Source organism: Myodes glareolus, chromosome 19, assembly GCF_982192425.1.
Source record: "Myodes glareolus chromosome 19, mMyoGla1.1, whole genome shotgun sequence".
Classification (NCBI taxonomy): domain Eukaryota; kingdom Metazoa; phylum Chordata; class Mammalia; order Rodentia; family Cricetidae; genus Myodes; species Myodes glareolus.
Window position 1 is genome coordinate 52,849,724 of NC_142044.1, and position 25,220 is coordinate 52,874,943.

The following is a 25,220-nucleotide window of genomic DNA, read 5'->3' on the forward strand; positions in this document are numbered from 1 at the left end:
GAAGGCTATTGATTTTCATGTGTTCATTTTGTATGCTTGTACTTTATTGGAAGTGCTTATCAACTCTAGAAGTTTCCTGGTGGATTGCTTAGGGTCTTTTATGTATAAAATTATGTCATCTTCAAATAATGATACTTTGACTTTTTTCTTTTCTATTTGTATTGCTCTTTATCTTTTTGAGTTGTCTTTGGGCCCTAGATAAGTCTTCAGGTACTATATTAGATAGGTGTGGAGAGAGTGGGCATCCTTGTTTTGTTTTTGGTTTTAGTGGAAATTGTTTGAGTTTCTCTCTGTTTAGGTTGATGCTACTGTGAGCTTGCTATAAATCACCTTTATTATGTTGAGATATGTCCCTGTACACTACTTTCTACAAGAGTTTTATCATGAAGGGATGATAGATTTTGTCAAATTTGTACATATTTTCTGTATATAATGTCATTATCATGTGTTTTTTGTCTTTCACTCTGTTTATGTGGTGTATTACATGTATTGATTTTTGTATGTTGAACCATCCCTGCATCTTTGGGATGAAGTCTACTTTATCATGGTGTGTAATCTTTTTGATGTGTTCTTGGGTTCAGTTTGCAAGTATTGAGAATTTTTTGCATCAGTATTTATAAGGAACATTGATTTGTAATTTTTATTTTTATTAATTCTTTGTATGGTTTAGATATCAGAGTAATCCTGGTCTTGGAAAAAAATAGGAAATGTTCCTTTAAATCTATTTTGAAGAAAAATTTAAAGAGTATTAGCATTAAGTGTTCATTCAAGGTCTGGTAGAATTCTAAACTAAATCTGTCTTCACTTTTTTTGTTTACTTGTGGGGGTTGGGAGATTTAATTAATGCATCTGTTTCACTAGGGTTTACAGGCATGTTAAAACTGCTTATCTGACCTTGATTTTACTTCAGTAGAGTGTACATATCAAGAAATCTATTCCTTTCTTTTATGTTTTCTGGTTTAGTATAGTACAGATTTTTAAAATATTTCTTCAGTGTCAATTGTAATGTCCCTACTATAATCTCTAGTTATATTAATTTGCATCTTCTCTATCTTTTAGTTAATTTAGCCAAGGGCTTATCAATATTATTGATTTTTCTGAAAGATCCAACTCTTATTTCCATTGATTATCTGTATATATTATTTTTTTCTTTGTTTTGAAACCAGCCCCATGTTTGTTTATTTCCTGCTCTCTACTCTTTATCTATGCTATTCTTTCTTTTATTGTAGAACTTTTGGGGATGCTACTAAATTTCTAATATGAGTTCTCCCTACTTTTTAAATACAGGCACTTGCCTTTTAGAACAGTATTCATTGACTCCCACAGGTTTAGGTATATATTTTTTTATTTATTTTAAAAATTTCACTTACTTTAATAAAGTTTGAAATCCCCTTTGTAATGTTTACTTAATACACTTTTCATTCAGTAATGAGTTGCTCAGTTTCCATAAGTTTGTGTATGTTCTTTTGTTGATGATAAGCATCATTAATCTGTGGTGGTCAGATAGGATGCCTGGTATTATTTCAGATTTCTCATATCTGTTTAGGCTTTGATGGAGGAGGGTTATCTGTCTATTGTGTTATTTTCATTGGTCAATAAAGAGACTGCCTTGGCCCCTTGATAGGACAGAAAATTAGGTAGGCGGAGTAAACAGAATAGAATGCTGGGAAGAGGGCTATGAGCCAGACGCCATGGAGCCAGGGACCAGGTCAGACATGCTGAATCTTTCCCGGTAAGCCACACCTTGTGGTGTGATACAGATTATTAGAAATGGGTTAATCAAGATGTGAGAGTTAGCCAGTAACTAACTCTGTAGAGATAATGGGCCAGGCAGTATTTAAACGAATACAACTTATGTGTTATTATTTCTGGGGCTAAGCTGGCCGTGCGGGAGCCGGGCAGGACGAAAAGCAGGTCTGCCCGCAGCTCCTCACTACAAGGCTTGTCCAAGTATGTGATCAATTTTGGAGAAAGTTCCATGAGTTGCTGAGAGGAGGGTATAATTTTTTTGTATTTGGGTGAAATGTTCTATAAATATTTGTTATGTCTATTTGTTTTATGATGTTACTTAACTCTGACATTTCTCAACTTCTATCTTTGTCTGAATGAGATGCTCAGATATTATCCAGAAAAGATGGGGTATTGAAGTCACACACTATCACTATGTGAAGGCCAATATATGATCTAAGTTGTAGTAGTGTTTCTTTTATGACCTTGTTGTTCTGTGTTTTGTGCACAGATGTGGCATTTGGTATAACCCAGTTTGAAGACATCCAGGTTCACAGGCTGAGTGTGTACTACACTGGATGTGCTCCAATGCCTGGTCAACCATCATTCCATTCTCCTCAGAAGTACCTAGTGTGTCCTCAACTAATGAAAGGAAGAAAATGATCATAAACTTCAATCTCAATAAAGAAGAGAAGTTACTAATATCAGACATTGGATTACAGCTTTTGACAAATGCTACTAAAAATGCAAGTCAAACATTTTTTTTCTGTGTAAAGTAGACAATGCTTTAGAGAATCTTTCAAAAGAAATTTGTTTATCTGACACATTTGCCCAAGCCCAGTTAAAAATACGCATTTCACGTTCCCTTCTGGTGACATCAAGAGATCAACTTTTTTTTCTCATGCTTGGTGGCATTCACTTCAGTGCTCAGTATTTTCCATTCCAGATAAGCCAGAGAGAGAGCCGTGAAGGAGGTCAGTCTCTACTTGCAGTTCTGTTTACACTCAACAAAGAGCCCAGTGAGGATATTTTATGTGGCAATCAGCTGAGTTCAAGTTTTTCCAACAGCCTGACTTCATCTAACGTTACCCACAGTGCATCCTCTGGGAAGAGTGGAAGACTACTGCACAGGACACTGAAGTAGGATGGGCTGGTACTTGTTCAGAGGCTAAAACTGTGTCCCAAAACAAAAGGTTTCTAACTGCACACCCTGCTGCTATTCTCCTACAAAAGCCTGTCTGGGTGCAGAAAAATCTCCCTTAATGCTTCCTACCAAAAGAAATAACTTTTGCACTGTGCTCTATTCTTTAAGCACCTTTGTATCTACTTTTCCAGTTACTGAATGGGAAATGTAATATTTGGCCCAGAAGTTTGTGCTGAGAAGTCAGTGAGCTCTAGTACAATAAGATATTTATGCCTGATAAATATTCTATAAATGTTGACCATAATAGCAATAATTGCAGTTGTTGAGATAAATTCACTCAATAAATAATGTAGTTATAAATATTCAAGTTTCAAGTAGTAGGTATATGGAGATACATGCAGAATATTATTATTAAGTTAGACCATGTTTTATATAATTAAGAAGGTTTATTATGAGCCCCCTTTTAAAAATAATAATTTGTTGCTAAAATTGGGAAAATATTAAAGTAAGCAAGAAAGATAAATATAAAGGAAGCCTACAAATTAAGAAGTGAGAACACCAGATTACCATTAAATCAAATTTGCAAGAGGAAATAACAATAATAGTAATAAGGCTAGATGTCATAGTTAAGAGAATAAATACAACTAAAAAGCAAGGTAATAGTTAAAACTACTAAAACATATTTTAACAATATAGGCATGGATGTTAATGGCACTATCAAGCCTGGGCACTGCATCGCAAAAGATAGAAGTGAAGCGTCCACTGTCAGATCACAAACACTTGAATGACTGCTTCTCTCTCTCTCTTTCTCTCTCTCTCTCTCTCTCTCTCTCTCTCTCTCTCTCCTTCTCCTTCTCCTTCTCCTTCTCCTTCTCCTTCTCCTTCTCCTTCTCCTTCTCCTTCTCCTTCTCCTTCTCCTTCTCCTTCTCCTTCTCCTTCTTCTTCTTCTTCTTCTTCTTCTTCTTCTTCTTCTTCTTTCTCTCCCTCACTTTCTCTCTCACTCTCCCTCTCTCTCCCCATATCCTAAACACCACATTCTATTAATTCTGTGTATAAAGTATTTCCAGAGCTTGGTGGGTTCTCACTAACTATTCCAGGATCCCTGTGGTGTGAGTCACCATACACTCCTTTGACTGTGGCCATCTCCCTCTCTCTGTGTGTATATATTGGTCCAGTAAGCAGTGTGAAGCTTTATGGTTTTAGTAAGTGAAATGCAAAGACAAGAGAATGTTTTGATTGAGTATTTGTGCTTGTCACCTTGCTATCATATCTCTAATCACTTATTCTGTGTATATCATTAAGCATTTCTCACTTCCTAAACACTGAACTATTTTCTGGTGATTTTATCCATTCTTTTATAAATATTTTGGGAATATTTCTCTGATTGTTGAAGAGTATTGTTTTAAAGTATTTATTTTAATTTAAACAAATTAATTTACTATAAGTTATTAAATTTTATTTTTATTTAATAAAATTAAATTTAATTAATTTAAAGATTTAAATTAAATTATAAAACCACAATATTTTATTAGTCTAAATTATTTATTCTAAAAATAAATAATAAAATTATATATTTTAAATTACTTTATTATTTTAAACTAATATAAATTAAATTAGATCAATTTAAATCATGTGTGTGATCTGTGTGTGAGTGTGTGCACATGAAAGAAGATGCTCACAAAGGTCAGAAGGTTTGGAGTTCTGTGGAACTGAAGTTTCAGGAAGTTGTGAACCTCTTGATGTGGGTGCTGGGATTGAAACTTAGGTCCTCTGGAAGAAGTTAGACCTGAGCTTAACTTCTGAGCTATTTCTCTAGTGCTGTTATTTTTTTTGTTTATTTTTAATTTACTGTAACACTTTAAATAATATCAATCATTTCTTAGGATCATTATATATCCAGACAGTAATAAAATTTTCTCTGCTCATATGTGTGTGAGTGTATGTGTGTCTGCATGCTCAGGTAAAAACATCCTACACGACTGCACACACAAGTGTGTGTGAACCCTGACTCCAGTCAGGAATGCAGGGATGCCCTCACGTCACCTTGTCTTGATGTGCCCTGAGTTTCTGTTATTAGGCTTCCCAGTCTACCTTAAAGTGCCTGGGTCCTCTGTGTGCTACAGTTGGCCACACTCTGGAGATTTGCACCTGCATTGCTGTGACAGCGTGGAACCAGTCTCTCCCTCGACCTAGAATTTCCCTTGACTTTGGAGTTAGATGCAGAAGTTTAAAATAATAAAACTTTTTCATTTAAGTGAGAATGGTTCATAGATGGGGCTTTTCCTTTGAGGAACCACAAAACAGCCACTTGTCTATTTTTCTGTAGCATTATAAATCAGCTTCCACTCACGTTTTACTACAGGCCACTTCATCATCCATGTTCATTTATCAATCGGCATGCTCATACAGAGGGAAATTTTGTCTCATTCTCTAGTCGGTACTAGGTGTGATACATTGCAAAGTTAGAATGAGCAATGCATTCTTCACTTATTCAAGTTTTTGTTACAGTCTTTATGTAACCAATAAATTTTCCAAAAATCTCTAGGCTCCTAACAAAATTTAAATTTCTCGTGATTTAAAAACTATTATGAATTCATGAGTTATAACATATTAGCTGTTATTGGAGTCATTATTCTTATTGATGTTCCAGCTATCACAGAGCCAGTCAGGAAGACCTCGCAGAATTGTCTCTTTAAGTCAACTTGACATAAGACTAATGTACTTTAATTTTCTCAAGTTTCTGGTCTGAAAAAGTTTTCAGATTTCTTTACCTCCCACAGACCTAGAATAAATATTTCTTCAGTAGCTCCTGCTCCCTCATAGGTGGAAACATGCTGTGGACATCTATATTGGGTATTTTGCAACACTCTCCATTATTTTCAGTGAGCCATACTAACTGGAGACAGAACTTTCCAGTCTAAGAAAGTCAGACCCTTCTCTCTCTGAACCATGTTATGTTTTCATGCATCCCCCCCTTAAGAGAACACGAGCCTTCATTCTATGCAAAGAGTAGGCAGGATAGCACTTAAGCCTCATGGATGTCTCTTCAGTTATCATGAAGAGACTGAAAATGTCTTGGAAGCTCTGTCCTTCTCTGCTTCTTATGTCTGTCCCTTTTTCACTGACCCTGTTTGCTTTCCAATGACAAAGAGCATGATCTTAGGTATGCAATTCCTCAGATGAGCTCAAACTCCAAAGAATTTTTCCTACCAGATGCATACTTACCCTTGAGTTGGAGCCAAATGAAGCTGTAGTTGTCGTGTGTGTGTGTGTGTGTGCATGTATTCATGTGTCGTGTGTGTATGTGTGTGTGTGTGTGTGCATGTATTCATGTGTCGTGTGTGTGTGTGTGATGTGAGGGAGTCCTTCGGGATTCACATAGAGTTGTGGTTACTCTCTACATAGGCCAACTCATTTAAAATAGAAGCTAAAACAATTCATTTTTTTTTTATTAGAACTTCTCTCTTAACCTTCCCATCTTGCTGCGGGAGCTCCTTTCGCTCCTTCAGCCAATAGCCACTGAGATACCAGCCCATTGGGGTGTGGTCTCTCTCTCTCTTTAAAAAAGCAGCGGCAGTCCTCCATTCTCTCTCTGGCTTCCGGCTCCGCTTCCGGCTCCGCTTCTGGCTCCTAGACTCCTTTCCAGATCGGGCAGAGGGGCTGTTGTCTGGGACGGTAATCTGTAAGTTTTTCCCCCTTTGAATAAATAACCATTCTATTAATCATAATTCCAAACTGGTGTGGGATTGTTTGTGACTTACGCCTTCACCATCTCATCAATACAGAATTCTTAATTGGCATACATATATGATCTACAGAGCCTCTTACACAATCTCACACTAACTGTATGATACATTTTCTTTGTGACCCTAAAGGTGGTCATCTTGTAATCAGATGTTGGTCAGAAAGCCTCAGAGTTGGCCCTGTTGAGTTTCCTTCCACTAAATGTGTGTGTGGATGTTCCCCTTCCATTTCAAGACTGGGTACTGATGCCTTCTTAACAGTGAGAACTTTCCTTTGAAGTTTGTACTTCCCTTGCCCATAGAATGTATTTGATCATTTGTATGTTTGTCCTATACTCTCCAGAAAGAAACCTTTTTGGTTTTGCTTTCCTTTCATGACTGTCCTTCTATTGTATCTGACACTCTGGCTCATAGTGATGGTTAGTTATTTTTATGAGACACCACTGGATTCTATCATTTTTAATAAAGGAGAATTAGCCCTGAATATTGAGAAAATGTCCAGCTTGAAATAAAAATGAACTATGCAAACAAATCGTTGTTCTGTGTTTACATTAAACATGATGGATGCTAATGTCAAGATTCTCTAACCACCACAATATAAAGTAGTTAATAAGAAATGACATGATTCCATTGTAGAGTTTCTAAGAATGGTCCCCACTGTGTTCTGACGTCTTTTATTAAGAGAAATAATTTTCTCTTTTGCTGTTCATGCATCATTTTATGGCTTTTTCTATTTTGCTAGCAATTTCCCTACTACCTATTAGTCAAAAACTAAAATATTATACTCTTTAAGAACTAAGAGTGTGTTTGTGGTATAGACAGTGGCGAGCATATTTGCCCTCCAAGCAGATGACTCAGGTTCAAATCCCAGTCAATGCATTGGATTTTCTTTAGCCAGGCATCGAGCACACACCTTTAATCCCAGCATTCAGGAAGCAGAGGCAGGATATCCTTAAGAATTCAAAGTCAGCCTTGTCTTTATAGATTTCCAGACAATCCAGTGTTACAGAGTGAGATCCTGTAATCAATGAAATGTATCTTTGCAGCAGACAGAGACCTTTACAGAAACCCACAGCTGGTCAAAATCCAAAGAATAACTATCATGAGGTGTTCAGCCCCAGAGGACAGATCTACAACACAGCCTCTGACACCTAAGGCTGAAGAAGTGACAGAAAGTTTGTGAGAGCCAGAAGATCTGGTAGAAATGAATGAATGGGAAGTTTCACCTATGGATACCTCAACAATTTGGTTACCTACACAAGACATACTATTAGTGACACTAATAGACACGCGAACATGGAAGAGTCAAATCTCATGGGTCCCTATGCCTAGGCAAAGAACTACAGGCAACTCAGTTCAACTGAGCAGAGGAGAATTGGTCATCCCTAGTATGAGCCCTAAATGATAAACCCTGAAATCATATACCTAAAACAATGCTAAATGAACTCAACAGGCTGTATTTACATATTAACATGTTCATATATATGTGTATGTATAACAGTAACAGTCATAGAAAAAGAAACCATGACTTTGAAAGGGAGTGGGGGAATGATATAGGTTGGAAGGAGAAATGGAAATACCTTAATCTTTGGATGTTTTAAATTTGTTTTTGTTTTGCTATTTTCCAGCTAGAAGAAACATTTGTTGCTTGGAATCAGACACCAACTTTCTGAAATTTTTATTGCAATTTCAGGAGCTCTGTCAGTAGAGTGCTTGCCTGGTGTACACAAAGCCTTGGGTTTGAAAGTCAGCATCACGTAAACCAGTCCCAGCACTTGGGAAGTAGAGACAGGAGGATGGGAGGTACAAACAGCCTCAACTACATGGTGAGGTTTTGGCCAACCTTGAGTGCATGGAATATCTCTCTCTCTCTCTCTCTCTCTCTCTCTCTCTCTCTCTCTCTCTCTCTCTCTCTATCCTGCAGTATATGGAATGCAATATATGTATATATATATGAAATATATTATATGTATAATATAAATGAAGAAATATATAGATATAAAGTTTAAATTTTTCATTTTAAACTTTCAATCTAAGAATGAGAAAATGAAAGGTGAATATGGAAAATACGACTCTTTTCTTAAGTACCCTGCCATCCAGGTGTACATTTAACTCTGTTACCAAAGTAAAATAAGATGTAATTCTTTAATGATTTTATAAGTTAATGTACAGTAGGAAAATATACCCATTTTTTTCTGAGAAGAGCAAAGGAAAGTCATATTTAATGAAAAATATATGAATGTACTATTACAACTTGGTTATAGAATGCTCCTAGAGGCTAGTTTGTGAAAGAAAGGCTTAGGAGGTGATGAAAGTTTTAGAAGTTTGGACCAAATGTGATCACATGACTCTACGTTCATGACCGCTTTCTCTTCTCTCCTATCCCCTCCCTCTGCTTCTCCTTCTACACTCTCTTTCCCATGCTTATCCCTCTACCTCTCTCTGCAGCTCTTCTTCCTCTCTCCATCCTTCCATCTTGCCATGAGCAGTTTTGCTCCACCACACAATCCCCTCCTTGATGGTTTGCCTCACTGTGGGCCCAGAAGCAGAAGAATCACATAACCATTGACAAAAACCATGAAATGAGATGAAACAGTTTTTTTGTCTTTCAGTTGACTTTTACAGACATTTATTGTAATAAAGAAACAATCACACACACACTCACACACACACACTGAGAAAAGAGAGAGAGAGAGAGAGAGAGAGAGAGAGAGAGAGAGAGAGAGAGAGAGAGAGGCATAGTTTCCATTCACCAAGGTGAAATAGAAAAATGAAAGGGAGATGGGGAACATTTTGAAGTGAAAAATCCCCTGTTATCAATAGCCATGCTGTCAGCAACTAGATTTGGTTTCAGTTTGTCACTCATGAGACCAAAGTCATTCATGAAAATCTGAGACCCAGTTTAGTCTCTTACTCAGGCCATCTCTGCGAACTGGACACTCAGAGTTCATTGGTTGCCAGGGGTCAGTACAAGGGAACTGTGTGCACGTGTGTACTGTGGTAGCTCTGGAGTTAATGTACTGGAAAGTGGAATATTTTCAATTGTTTTGAAGTAATCACCAATTTCCTGGGCAGATACCTGGAAGGAAAATCTGATCAGAGTCTTTGTGGATGCCATAGCCCTCCCACTGTCTTCAGGAACATTTAGACCTCACTTGAGATTGCACGTGAATCTAAAGTAGCTCTACCCTTTCCATTATTTGCTTTTGTTCAAAGCCTGAAGCAATTTTTACTTGAAATGTGGTCAAATATAATATTGAAAAGTCCTCCAGAGTCTAGTGTCTGCCTTAATTTATGTTTTTAATATTGTTTCATCGTTTTTTTGAAAGAGATATAGACATTGAAGACAGGAAATAGATCTCATGCCCTGCGAGCATGGGTAATATGAGGAGTCTGGAGTTCCGTGGATGACTAGAGTGGATTCTGAAGAACAGGCAACTAAGATTTCTTATGAAAATTACAGCAGCATGCCAAGTCTTGATTCATCTAGAACAATGAGCAAAGTTCATCATCATTCAGAAGCGCGCATCTTAATTATTGGGACTACAGGTTGGAACAAAGAACTTAGCAGAGGACAACAGTATTGGGCTGATGTAACCTTTATTTGATCTTTGTGGTGACATTCTTAAAAGAGTGAAACTTCTGCTACCTAGAAATATCTGCCTGTAATCAATTTATGGAACACAATCATCAAGAAAAATGGTATAGACAGGTTTATACAAATGCCAGGTCATCATCTATAGACATTTAGTTTGCTCTAATATATACACACATATCATACCTTTGTAATTATTTTACCCTTTGCAAGCATTTGGAATGCTTGAACATTTAGTAATTACAAAGACTAGTGCAATATAAATGCTCTTACAGGTCCTTCTGCAGAATTTACATGTGCTGTATGATCACAATAAGACTCGGAAATATAATGCTTGAGCAAAAGACAGAGGCTTCAGAAATGGGTGAATCTATCTATGATCAAGAGTAGTTGAACTTTGTTTCAATGGTGATAGTAACTCTATCACACCCTGCATCATCCACCCACACCCCCATGCATTCTAAAACTTACTACTTTCTTTCTAGTAAGTTCTCTTGAATTTTAATGGAATAATATTATAAAAGTACAATAAAGGTATAAGAATTTTTGAGTTATTTGTCTTTGTGGTGCAGTAGGTTTCTTTCACCTGCATGCAGACTGGATTGTCAGCCACTTATGTTGCTTAAATCTAGGCTTTATTTTACTTTGCAGGTACTGCTGTGTTTGGTTAGGAATGACATCTTCTGTTTGTTCTCCATCTGAGCTCATCATATGTGACTTCCTGCTTTAAATGGACATTTTATTCAGTACTTCTAAGGTTCTGTGTTATGTCACCTGACCACAGAATGCTAATTGTATTTATTATCTTATTGCATCTTACTTGTCACCAAGCATTTATATGGTCTTGGGGTAGAGTAGGCACTTATAAACTGACTTCGTTTCCATGGAGAATAAGATACATGTTTTCATCTTTAAATTCCATTTGCATTTCCCCCAAGGAAAGCTTGCTCCTTCTGGAACTAACCAACCACTTTGTTCAGACAAACACAACACCCATCTATTTATGAAATCCTTTGTTTGACTGTAAGGAAAGGACGGCAAATTTAGTCCCAGGAAGCAAATTGAATATACATATATATTATCTTGGAAGTAAACAATATGAACTTCCCCAAAGTGCTCTTCATTCACCTACTTATTATGAACTGGATAATTAAAGTGTGGGCTCACGAATAAAAGCATGCCACCCTACACAAGTTAAAGGTTTTGAATTATAAAAAAGAGAGGTAGATTTCAAGAGTTGATAGTCCACGAATATGCATATAAGTTTTAAAAAAATCCTGGCTTTTCTGAAAACCAGTGTGGCTACCTATTAAAATTTTCACTGGTGTAAGGTTTTTTATTTTGAGTTTGTATTTATCTGTATCCTGCATTCCATCTTCTATGTGCTGTGAAACAGGCACTCTGAAAGGACTTTCTCCATTTGTTTTAAAAATATAGGGTCATTGGAAGGTAGACAAAAGCATGCAAGAGTAACGATAGTGGAGGGACCTAAGAGTAAGCCGAGCAAAGTGCGGGTACTGTCCATCACGGAAGAAAACACAGCTTTGAGCTCAGCAGCGTGGCCGAAAAACTCCATCACTAAATTAATGAACACCGACTGGTGATTGAGGAAGGCCACTGGGCATCTTGACTTCCTTATTGCTAAGCAGAAAACACTATCCTTGAGAAGAAAATTTATTCAGTAAAAGTATTGGTTTGATGAATTTTGTCACTGTAGAAACTTAGATTCTGTTATAAATGCTGTCTGTATTTTTTTATTCAGTATATTCATTTAATATAGGAAACAATGAAATTTTTCAATGACATTTTTGATTGACCATGCTTTTCTCTTTTTAATTCCATAGGGTTTTCTTTTTTCTTGTTTTTAAACAAAAATTCTTCATGTAACATATTTTAATTGTATTTCTTCACTCCTGAAATTCATCCTAGATCCTCCCAACATCCCTACACATACAACTTTGTTCCCCCACTTCCCTAAAAGAAGCAAAACCCCAAGAAATATGTGAAAAACATAAATACACAAAACAGAAGTCAAAATAAAAATTAAACAAGCAAAAGATCAATAAGACAAAAAAGGTGCCCAAACAAAGCAAAATGAGTCACAATGACTACAGAATGTCATTGATTTCATTTCGTATTGTCCAACTACTCCTAGGCATAAGGCCTGCCTGGAAGTGAGACACCTTAGAAGATAACTGATTTTTCCTTTACAATAGTGTACCAATTACAAATAGCTTCTTGGTCAAAGGTAGCAGCCTGTGTCTCATTCCCCATCTTAGTCCTGGGGCCCGCCCGGTTTGAACTTGTGCAGGCCTTGTGTGCCACCACAGTCTCTGTGAGTTCATATGTGCATCATTCCTGTTGCATCTGGAAGACAGTGTTTCCCTGGAGTCATCCATCACCTCTGACTCTTCAGACTTTCTTCCTCTTCTTTCACATAGCTTCTCAAGCCTTGAGGAGAGGGCTTTGGTGAAGGCATCCCATTTAGAATTGAGTACTCCAAAGTCTTTCACTGTCTACATTTGCCTAGGTGTAGGTCTGTCTCTATGTTAATTCTCATCTACTACAGGAAGAAGCTTCACTAATGTGGATTGAACAAGACATTGATCTATGGGTATAGCGGTACGTCATTAGGAGTCATTTTATCGCTATGTTCTTTAGCAGAAAAATACCAGTAGGTCTTCCCCTAAGCCCATGACCTATCTAGTCTCAGAGTTTTTGGTCACTTTGGCAGTGTTAGGTATAGGTTTCATGTCATGTAGTGAACATTAAGTCCAATGAAAAAAAAGTTGTTACCATAACTTTAGTGCCAATATTGCACCAATATATCTTACAGGTAACTCATTGTTACAGGTGACTAGGGTTTGTAGCTGGAAAATATTGATGATTACCTTTCTCCTCTGGCAGCATGCAGTCAGTAGGAATAAAGCTTCTAATTAGTACCAGCTCTTCTTTGTGTTTGATGACACATGAAAGTATTCCTTCAACAATAGGGTCAACATTCCTTCAACATTAGGTTGAAAGTATTCCTTCAAAATTAGGTTGCAGAGAGTAATGGATAGCTTTGGCAATTACATGTGATATTTGGGAGTTTCCATGGTACAAAAGACCCCACAAGATGAAAGTCAAATTTGGCACTGGAGGTTTATTTAACTTAGTAACATAAGATGTCTAGTTAGCATATTCTCTCTCCTATTATTTGGTGGTTCCATTTAGATTTCTTTTACACACACACACACACACACACACACACACACTAGGGTGTTTCTATATTAGTAGGTTTTCATATTGTTTTTAAAAATCCTTTAGTGTTAGTTGTGTGTTGCAGGGAGTGCGGTCCCTGGTTACAGCTGCCTCGTTAGCTTATACCTGAAATAATCACACAGGAACTGTATTCATTTAAACACTGCCTGGCCCATTATCTCTAGCCTCTTATTGGCTAACTAACCCATTTCTGTTAATCTGTGTTCACCATGAGGTTGTGGCTTACCGAAAAATATTTAGCATGTATGACCTGGCGTCTCCATGGTGGCTCCTCTGACTCTGCTTTCTTCCTCCCAGAATTCAGTTCTGTATTCTCCACCTAAGTTCTGCCCTATTAGGCCATGCATTTTTTTTATTGATTAACCAATGAAAGCAACACATAAACAGAAGGAACTCCTACACCAGTTGTGCCTCTCCATAGTCCCTCCTTTGCTTCCACCCCTCTCTTTACTTAGTCCTCCTGTTCTTCTTTTCCTTTGTCCCTCCATAACTATATATCCTATTTTTCCCTCTTTGGGAGAATCTCTGCTCTCTTCTAGGCTTTTACTTAATACTTAACCTCTGTGGTTTTTCAGATAGTAGCACACGTATTGAAGGCTTAAAAGCAAACATTTTCATGTAAGAGTAAACAAACAACATTAGTCTCCCATGGAGTGAACTGTGTGTCTCATCATCTGCTTTGTTGTTATTCAATGGATATTTACAGTTATCTGTATTTATAAGCAGGAGTCACCAGAGTATACCAAGCTCCAACTTCATAATGTAATGTGTCAGACTATACAGCAGGAGTGACCTGTCTTCAATAATTTAAGGATTAATTCAAAAATCCATTTTCTATGTTATATTAGCTTGTATTTCCTGATATTCCTTTATTTTAATTTTTATATATACACCTCCATAGTTATTAATTTTATATTAAAATACTCGTAGCAAACTCAAAGTACTAATGTGTTACTACAATTTTTGTTAAACTGATGATCTCCTCTTCTTGTTTACTTTCTGTGTGGTACATGTTATTAGGTTATGCCTTGGGCACTTTGTTTTCAGTTAACAAAAACAAAATCAAAGTTGTAAGTAGTGGCATATGTCAGTGACCTTAGGGATCGGATTAGCCTGGTCTAAATAACAAGATCCTGTTTTAAAAAGAAAGTAAAACAAAAATCGAATGTGCTCAGGGGAAAACTCAGCAAAACAAAAAAACAAAGCAATATTTGATTTTTAGAAATTTCTGGGTCACAGAGAAGTTTATTTGAAATGTTTTCTTTGAAGCATTAATAGAAATTTTAGTAATGTTAATAAATAAAGAATTGATGTCTGAACTCTTAGGCCTGCATTTGTGGTCAAAGGTTATAGAATATGGTTGATTTATTTTTTAGTGGATTTGTCCTAAGGTTAAGCATCTCTAAACTTAATACTCTTATTCCTTTCTATCACTGTTTGGCCAATGTATTCAGTTAGGTAATCAACACATATTTATTCACAGAGGAAAATCTTTTCCATAAGCTGATGTGTTCAATATTCTGTTAACTCAATTCTTGTTTTAAAACACATTTTTATGGTTGCTCTTCTAAAAATTCTTACTGAGTTTATGGCTTCAGCAAATTGTTGCATTAATTTTCCAGAAACTGTAGAACAAGCACAGAGAAAAATTGTGGAGCCTCTTGGTTGAGTATCAGATTGTTTCTCTAAATCTCTCCAGCCAATTTCCTTTTGCTGTTACTGAAAAAATTAGAGGAAAAGATTATCAAGGACATATTTATTAATCAAGCTTCCAAAGGACTTTACAATATCTGTTATGTGTTTAGTCAGTTGGAAGAAACAAATCATCAGAAGTAATTCTTAAAACGTCTTTTAGAAAAGGATTTATATGCTCTATGGGTGTGGGTGTGTCTGTCTGTCTGTGTCTTTGTCTTTATGTGTGTGTCTGTGGTCTGTGCATGGCTAAGGGTGGTTGCCTGAGGAATCCAGAAAAGGGCAGCAGATCCCCTGCTCCTGTGTCCCCTGTTGTGGGTTCTGGGCATTAAGTATCAGTCTACTGCAAAGAAGCTCAGCTGTCAGTCACAGCTCACATCCTCTGCATGTGGTGAATTAGTTGTCATCCCTAACTAATGTGTTTCCTGTATCACAACATTCAGTCTTTCAGGAGAAATTCACTCTGGCAAGATGCAACTTCTAGAATTATCAGGTCTTTTTTCTTCCTTCACTAATTTCAGTGGCTTTGACAACACCATTCATACAACATAAATTTTCTTTTTGATCGACCCTGAGTTGTTAACATGTGTGACCTGCTACAGTTCAGGATATGGTATATGCTTTCTCTGAAAGAAGAAATCAATATTGGAAAGACAGTTTTTATGATACAAACAGAAAGAAACTCCCCTGCCCCCCCCACACAAAAAAATCTCTTTGACTTCAGTTTCCTAAATATTAAAAAACAGCACATAGCAAAGAAACACACCCTAATAGTTATATTATGAACATGCCATAGCATGTTCACATATGCATCTAACTCTCCATAAGAAGTCTCGCTAAGCCCTGTCATTCTGCCTACTGATTATCTCTTTTCTTGACCTACTTTGACAAGGTTCTTTTGGGCTCTCCTTTTAACTAGAGCTTGCTTTGCTTTGGACTGTGCAGGTACTCAAGTGTTCTCCATCAGTTTTCTCACAATCCCCCAACCTTCCCATCACTTTGAGAGTCACTCACCTTCCAAGGGTGTCTGCTCAGCCTGGAGCATCTCAAGCAAGAATCCTGGAGCTAGTTAGCCAGAATCCCTCTGATCTAGGAACCCAAGGACATTTCACCATGGACATCTACTCCATTCTTTGGCTATAAATTCTCCTCCTTCTGTTGCTGTAGCTGAGTAGAACCCATTCTCTCTCCCTGCCTCAGAGCCCCACCATGGTAGATTGTCCCCCTCACAGTGATTTCTCTGAGCATAAAGTTTGCCTTGCTCTTCCTTCACAAGTGTCATTAAAAATTTTTGTCTTTTATTATTAACTGTTGAAATTATAATATTAACTTACTTATCATCAATTAAAAGGCTTTTTATAGGCGATATATGCCTTCAAAGATTATAAATACTTGATAAAGTGAGAGGAGGAATTAGAATTGTATATGCTAAGAGATAAACAAAGGTGTAGAAAATTTATTGTAAAAAGTAGCAGATATGAGGTTACATATTAACTACAACTCATGACATTCGCTTGAAAATCAGTACACAAGTCAGGCATAGTGGCTCAGGACTTTAATCCTAGTACTTGGGAGCAGAACCAGGCAGACCTATGTGATTTCAAGGCCAGCCTGTTCTACACAGAGAATTCTAGGAGAGCCAGGGATACATAGAGAGACTCAATCTCAAAAAATAAAATAAAATAGATTGCATACTATGAAATAAAGTCTCAACTGAAATCTAAGATAAAATACCTAACTGTATTCTATCTGGTCAAAATAAAACAAAGCTTGAAACTTACACCAGGAAAATGTATAGAAAACTCACAAAGAAGCAATAAAACGGGTTAATTCTCTGAAAATATAAACAAGGTTGACAAGCCTGTAGCTGAATTAACAAACAAAAAAAGAGCAAGAAAACCCAAATTAACAAAATTAATGCTTAAAGTTGAAAATAGAGGGCAGGGAAAGATGGCTCAGTAGGTAAGAGCATGGGTGGCTCTTCCAGGGGACCCACAGATGCTTCCAACTGTCTGTAACTCCAGTCCCAGGAGGTCTGACATTATCTTATAGCCTCTGAAGATAGCAACTAAAATGCAAGAATCTGTATTCCATCAAATTGGAAAATGGAAAGGAAATGGATGAAAGTTCAAAATGCATGTAACCTACCAAGATGAGATAAATATTTTAACAGACCTATACCAAACAACAAGATGGATGTGGTCACAAAACTCTTCCAACTAAGAAAGCCCTTATCCGTATGACTCACTACGGAATTCTAACAGATGTGTAAATAATTAAAAGCAATGCTTCTCAGATTATGATATAAAATAGCCAAGGAAGGAAAGCTTTCAAACTCTTCCTATAAAGCATGCATTACACTGGTCACAGATTCAGATCCAGACACAACAGAAAGAGACAGGAATTAACTAATCACACTAGTTAATAATTAGCAATTAGTTAATAATTAAGATCACAGATACACAAAATCCCAGTTAAAAATTGGTAAACCAAATTTGTGGTCACAAAAGATTATCTGTAATCATTAGGTTGGCTTTATTCTAGAGATGCAGGCATGGTTCAACATATATAAATCAAAATGTACTTCATCTCACCCCCTTGAGGTCAGCAGAAATCATATGATCATCTCAATAGATGAAGAAAGAGACTTTGGCAAAATATAATAGTTCATCATGGTAGGGACTTCAGAGAGACTAGGGCTAGAGAGAATATATTACATCACACACAGTAAAGGATGTAAATTAAAAACTGGCCAATGAACAGACACTAAATGGAGATTCAGTCACAGTGTTCCCATCAAAATTAGAAACACGACAAGTGGGTCCATCTTGTTTATTATAGCACTCAAAGTATTATAATCTTGTTTATTATAGCACTCAAAGTATTACCTAGAGCTACAAGACAAGAGAATGAAACAATTGGAATACCAATAGGAAAGCAAGAAGTCAATTTATCCATATTTTTAGAATATGATTCTATACACAAAGTGACACTAAAGACTTCCTCATAAATCTCCTAATAACTAATTTTAGTAGGGTACCAGGATAATAAAAGTCAATAGCCTACCAGTGATGGATATGTTGGGAAAGAAGTTAAAGAACAATATTACTTCCAAGAGTCTCAAAAATATCTTAGCGTAAATGTAAATGGAAGAAATTAAAGTTTTTATAGTGAGAACTTCATAATTTTCTTTCAAAACTCTGCAAAAATATTTGAGGAAGACACTACAAGATGGAAAGACCTCCCACATTTACAGGTTGGAAGAATTGGGATTATACAAATGACCATCATGCCTCTCTCTCTCCCTCTCTCTCTCTCTCTTTCTCTCTCTCTCTCTCTCTCTCTCTCTCTCTATATATATATATATATATATATATATATATATATATCAGTCAAAGTAAACTTCAGCAAAAAGGAGTATTGCTAATATATTTCCACATCTAATTTTCTAATTTCAAGTTTTCTTTCAGAGCCACAATAAATAAAAAATACTTAGTGCTCACATAAAACCTGTTCTGTAACTTGTTAGAATAAAATAGAAGATGCAGATGCAATTCCCTGCAATTTCAGCCTCTTGATTTTTGACAGAGATGCCAAAAATACACAGTGGAGTAAACACAACATCTTCAACAAAAACTATTGGGGAAACTAAATCTCTACACATAAAGAAATGAAACAAGGTCTTTGTTTCTTCCCCTGAACAGAGTTCAACTGTAAATGGAGCAGGTACTGAAACAGAATACCTGAAACTTCTTGAAGCAAAGGTAGAGTACAAGCTCCAAGATGTAGCAGAGATAATGGCTGTGTAAATGAACATGGGCCCCTCAGAAAATAAAATCAACAACTGACCAGTGGGAGCTCATGAAATTAAAATCTGTATAACAAATGAAAGTGTTAATTGAGTGAAGAACCAGCCTACAAATTTGAGAAAACTCAAGAGCAAGAATCGAAACAATCAATCCCAAAATAGGTTATAGAGCTTAAGAGACTTCTGAAAAGAAGAAATATAAGTGACTAGTAGATATTTTCTTTTTAATGCCCCAAATCATCACCATTCAGCTAAATGCCAACTAAAACTTTGAATTCCATCTCACCCTAGTCAGGAGGCCCATCATCAGAATTCAAATGATAATAAATGTTGGCCAAGATGTAGGGAAAGGGGAAGAATCCTTATTCACTGTTGTTGGGACCACTGTAGCAACTATGAAAATCAATGGGAGGAGTCTCAAAAAGTTGTAAATGAGACTTCCATATGATCCGGCTATAACCACTCTAGGAATCTACCCACAGATATCATCAATACACTTGGTCGACCATGTTCATCACTGCCCTTTGCACAATAGCTATGAAATAGAACAGGCCTAGATGTCTTAGTCTCGTTTCCTGTAGTGGTGACAAGATGCCCTGATAAATGCAGCCTGAGGGGAGAGAAGCTTTGCTTTAGTTCATGATTCCTGGTCACAGTCTCCCTCCAGAGGAAATCAAGGTGGCAGGCACGTGGAGCAGCTTGTTACAGTACCTCCGCAGGAACAGAAAGCCATTAATTAAGAAACACTTCCATTCAGCCTTCTTTCTCGACTGTCAGACAACTTAGAGTCTTCTGCCTGGGTAACGGTGCCACCCAAAGTGGGTGGAATTTCTGTCCTCAGTGAACACAATCTAGATAATCCCTTAGAGCCTTGTCTGTCCACAGGCCGATTTGTCCACAGATAAACATTTTATTGAGACATACTTGCAGGCGACTCTAGATTGTGTTAAGCTGGCAATCAAAACTAGCCGTCCTACTGTATGTCTGCTCCTGGTGAGAGGGCAATGAAAATGTAATGCATATATAGAGATATCTGTTTTGGAATATATTGGAATCTTATTTCACTGTAAGGAAAAATTAAATCCTGCAATTTTCAGGTAAATTTTTGAAAACTGGAAACTGTTATACTAAGTGAAGTAACTTAGGCCCAGAAAGACAAACACTGCATGTTCTTACAATCTTTAGCTTTGGATTGAATGGTTGCATGTTTAATTCAGAGGACCTGTGACAACCAGGAAGCTAGAAAGGTACTGTTGAGGGGATGCCATAATGGAAAGGGTATAGTACAATATAGACGGTAGGAAGAAACAAGGAGAGAATGGTAGGAGTATAATTATTCAGAATGAGATGGAGAGTGGGGAGAGTAGAGAGTGGGGAAAGAGCTAACCCAGAGGGCATATGAGAAAGTTTTTTTAAGAATCTACTATTCTGTAAGTCAATTTAAAGATAACGTTTAAAAAGCTTTTGAATAGAGATATTCCTCTGGTTCAATAATGCTGCTCTTAGAAGGCCCGGGTTATTAACCAAAACTCCCAATGCCATGTGTTAATACTTCCTTATAAGCTGCTGGTCAACAAGGACCCCAAAACAAGCCAGACTCTTACCACTCCTCTCGATTGCCATCACGAGATGAGAAGACCCTGTTACTGTGGATATCATACACATTGACTGCAAGATATAGAGAAATCAAGCTAGAAAGGAGCTGGGCTCTTCCGCCCTGGTTTCTAGATTCCAAGACACTAGAAACTCATATGCAGTCGGTTAAAGGTCACTTGTGGTCTTACTCAGCAGGGGACCTACATGCTGCAATAATAACCTGCATTTCATGTCGTGCCTGCTACAGCAATAGTGGTATGACTGTCACTCAAATACTTTCCAGTTGGATGTAAAACTCAGCCCACAGATAGAATCCATGCCTGGTTATTTAACCCTGGTTGAAACTCAAGACTGGGGATGTCCTAGGTCTCCTGCTGTTGTTTTGTACAAGTCCATGGTGTTAAATAGTCTTTCAGATTTATGAATTTATGCTCATAGATTAGTGCCGCTCTCAGCCTTTGTCAGAGATGCTTCTGCTTGTAGTGGGCAAAACTGACGCAGAGACTCACAACTGGCCCAAAGTGCTAAGAAAAGTGATTATTAGCGTCGAGCCCTAAATGTGACATCTATATCACCCCTTCCGAGGTTCACGTCACTTAAGGGGTGGTGCAAAGGATGTAAGCAGAGAGTTGACGGCAGAAAAATCTCTATCAAATGCACAAACTCATGGAGCTTTATTAGTTCTCTGCCGAATGCTAAATGTACCGAAGAATCAATCAAGAAAGAAGAAGGAAATCCTGGGACTGAATGAAAATGAAAACTGAACAAAAACGCGTGGAACACATTAAAAGCAGTTCTGCAAGGGAAATTCATAGCACGAAGTTCCATACTTTTTTTTTCAGAAAAAGAATTTATTTAAGGTTATTGTTGTTCCAGAGGCATAAAAATTCATCACAGTGAGACATCATGGCAGCATATGTCAGGTATGTCAGCAGCAGAAGGAAGCTAATAAATACTTTTAAAATATTTCAGTGCAAGTAGAGGAAAAAATGAGAGGAACAAGATATTAAACTCTCAAAGCATCCATAAACAATGCCATTGACATGCAAAAACACATTTAAATGTTTATTATTGATGACATACATACTTTTTTTTTTGAAGTTCCATACTTTAAAAAAATCAGAAAGAACAACAAATAAGTGTTTTAATGATATGGCTCAAAATGTTGAAAATAAGAGCAAACCAAATCCAAACCCAGTTGATGGCAAGACATCGTGAAAATTAGAGCAAAACTGAATGAAATAGAAACAAAAAGAATGAAAAATGTCAATGACTCTAAGAGCTGATTCTCGAGGAGATGAAGCAGGTTAACAGAGCCTTGGGCCAATTACCAAGAAAGAAAGAGAGTGTTGAGGTTGACAGCATCGTAAAAAAAGAGAAGGGCACCATGGTAGACACCAAATAAGTTCAGAATATTTTAAATATTTCTCTAGAAACCTCCCTATCACTCCCAGACAGGCCTACATCCAAGGGACACATCTTAAATCCACATCTCGGAGAGATTGCCTTCCTAAGGCGGGAAAGGTAAGCAATAAGTCTACAAAGACAGAAAATCAGAGCAGCTAAGTTGTGATGTGTGGAGGAATTCCAGTAACTATGAAGAACACGGTAAGGAAACAGCAGCCAGCCACTCCATCAACTCCACGGCTGTCAAGGGCTCAACAGGGTGCTAGCCACTGGGTGGCAGGTGACTCCCGCCTTCTCACCTGGGAACTTGACCCCATTTTAGGACATGGTGCTCTATTTTTCTCTCCTTTGCTTGCTGACCTGACAGGGCACATGCTGGAGGAAGAGGAGGGGCGGGGGGGGGGCTTCCATGTAACCATGGAAACGGAAGTGTAGCCCTTGTGGCCCATCCAGCTGCCTTTGCTTTGCTTACTGGGCAATAAGTACTTCAACTACTTCACTTTCCCAGTCTCTGAGAAGCGAAATGTTGTAAAAAAAGACAAGGCTTCTTTCTGCCTCCATTTCTCTCCTGTGGAAAAAGTAATGGCCATGTAAATTCATCCTAGAAGACTGTTCAGCACCCATCCTTTCCTTATCAAGGTCGACATAGTTATGGCTGAGCCCTTGCTCGCTGTCAGCCCTTTTCCAGACACAGCAGCAGAATAGGGAAAGAAGCCTGATGCCCTGTTCTCCAGAAACTTACAATGTGATCGCAGGACCAGGATGCGATTCCTTTCAAGGCTTTTCTTTTATTGCCTTTGCTATTAGTCATTTCTGTGAACCCAATGTCAAAGAAATGCATTTCTTTCCTCCAAAGAGCTGAGCTGGCAGTATCTTCAAAGAAACTGTAAGGCTTTTATAATCCCTTTGTTCTTCCATGGTGGTAATTTCCATTCCACTCAGAACCTTAGCAACATCAGGTTTCTGCCCAATGTCAACCTGCACAAATGGAATCTTTTATTCATTTCCTCTGTCTCCTTCAGTGGATTCACCTCATTAAAACAAGTGACTGGCACCAAATCCTTAACATTTCTGGCCTTCTGGGAGTAACGGGGCCTTCACAAATGTTTATTAATGATCGTTTCAACTGAAAGGGAAGAATACTTAAGTTTTTGTTTGTTTTTCTCAGTCCTAGGTTCCCTGCATGTAGTTGGCTGTAGCCAATTGAATAAACGAAGCTTATTAATATTTATTACTTTTCTAAAATTAGCCAGGGTCTGAGAGAGTTGAACCTTCACTTTAAGACAACATGGTTCTGTGATGGATTGTTCCCTGGGCTCTTCCCACTCTGCTTTTTGCTGTTTTCTTCACTGGCCCATTGCATGTAGATTCTCATCTCAAAAAGTATCTGATGCTTAAAGACTGAGATAAAGCTTTTAATGCAGATAGAGCTTAGGAGGTTAAAAAAAAAACAAGCAAGCAAGCAAACAAACAGACAGACAAAACCAGCTTAAATAACTTGGCTACGGATTTGTGCCAGATACAGGACCTGTACTGCCCCAGACCGTCCCCATAACAATCACATGAAGTAGGCACTTTATAGTGAAGGAGCTGGGCTGGCGGGATGACTCGAGCCTGTTATAGCTACATGGACAACATACATGGACAACATACATGGACAACATACAACATACAACAAGACAACATACAACAAGAGCCCAGTTGAGCCCAAATGACTCTGGGGTGCTTGTCTGTGCATGGCATTCCCTGCAAGCTGCTAAAACCTTTCTCAGCCCTTGCTGCAGTTACTTGTCATTGCCTTTTTATTTTTCTTTCTCACAACTGAGCTCCAGACCCTGAAAGTGTCGCAGCTGCTGACTCGGGCATACCATCAAGTGTTCCATGGCTGTGGGGAGAGTGACTGAGCAAATACGTACTTGTTCTCTTCAGATCAATGTTTGGATTTATCAGTTTGAATCATACAAAGTATAGTGGTTTGAGTGACAACGCCCCTCATAGGTGTATATATTTGAAGGCTTAGTCATCAAGGGTGGCACTGTTTGAAGGGATTAGAAGGATTAGGAGGTGTGACCTTGTTGGAAGAAGTGTGTCACTGGGGGTGGACTTTGAAGTTTCAAAAGCCCAGAGTCTTCTCTCTCTATCTGTGAATCATGTTCTCAACTACTTTTCCCGAGTCTATCTGTATGCTGCCTTGCTTCAGGTCATGATGGTGATGGACTAACACACTGAAACTGTAAGCAAGCCCCCAATTAAATGTTTTCTCTTATAATAGCTACTTTGGTCATAGTGTCTCTTCACAGAAATAGAACACTGACTAAGACAAAAGAAAACATTTTTAATATTGAATTATCACAGAATGTAAAAGTTGATGAATATCTGCTTTACTCTCATTACTAATCTGCAACATTTAAAAGAATATGCTATATTCTATTAATACATATGCGCACATACACAAGTAGCACCCCCGACATGCACAAATGCATGCATCTCCCCCACATGTACAGTTATGCATGTGTGCATGCATGTGCACGTGCACACATGTGCCCACACACACACCTAGCTGTAGTGTCTAGCCAGACACAAATAGTTGGGGAGATCTAATAAATATTAGTTAATTAGATACCTTTGTGATAGCTTCACTAACTTTCTTTTAAAAGACCAAGCTAAGGAAAGCTATTTGGAAGGAGGGAGATAAAATAACGGGTAGATCAGGTCAGAAGATATACAGAGGATGCATTATCACCACTTGGACCCAAAGATGCCAAAAGGTACCCATTAAAATACTGTTCTCTTTATGTATCTAATATCCCAAAGCATAGGAGAAAAATGTATAGGAATGTAAATGATTACCAATATCTGGTACTACTTAATGCTTTCCCTTGGTAATAAATATATTTAGTAACATTTTTGAAAGAAATAATCTATAAAAGACAGGGTAGCAATTTCCTTTGAAAAAGAATTTTTGTTTTTGAAGATTTTGCCCAAGGTAATCAGTCCTAATTAGCACTTAGTTCTGAAGCAGTAAGCAGGGCTGGCTGACTCTACCTTTTCCTGCAGGCAGGGTTTCCTTGGGGGCATGGCCATCTCTTTATTTCTCATCATCAGGAGGTACTTTCTCTATTTCAGCCCACGTAGGGGTTCCACATTCATTTCATGTTTCACTTGCCATTCATACAGAGAAGACACTCAGTTGGCAAGCGGAGGAAAGAGTTGCTGTGTGGCCTGCTTCTTGGGCTCCACGGG

The 25,220-nt window shown here is 37.7% G+C and overlaps 1 long non-coding RNA gene across 1 annotated transcript; it reads left to right on the plus strand.

Moving 5' to 3' along the window:
• Positions 1–1,563: 1,563 nt before the first annotated feature.
• On the plus strand, positions 1,564–4,250 carry LOC125407186 (uncharacterized). Its single transcript, XR_007234132.3, has 2 exons — positions 1,564–1,732; positions 2,240–4,250. It is a non-coding gene; the product is annotated as an uncharacterized LOC125407186 (long non-coding RNA).
• The last annotated feature ends 20,970 nt before the right edge of the window (positions 4,251–25,220 follow it).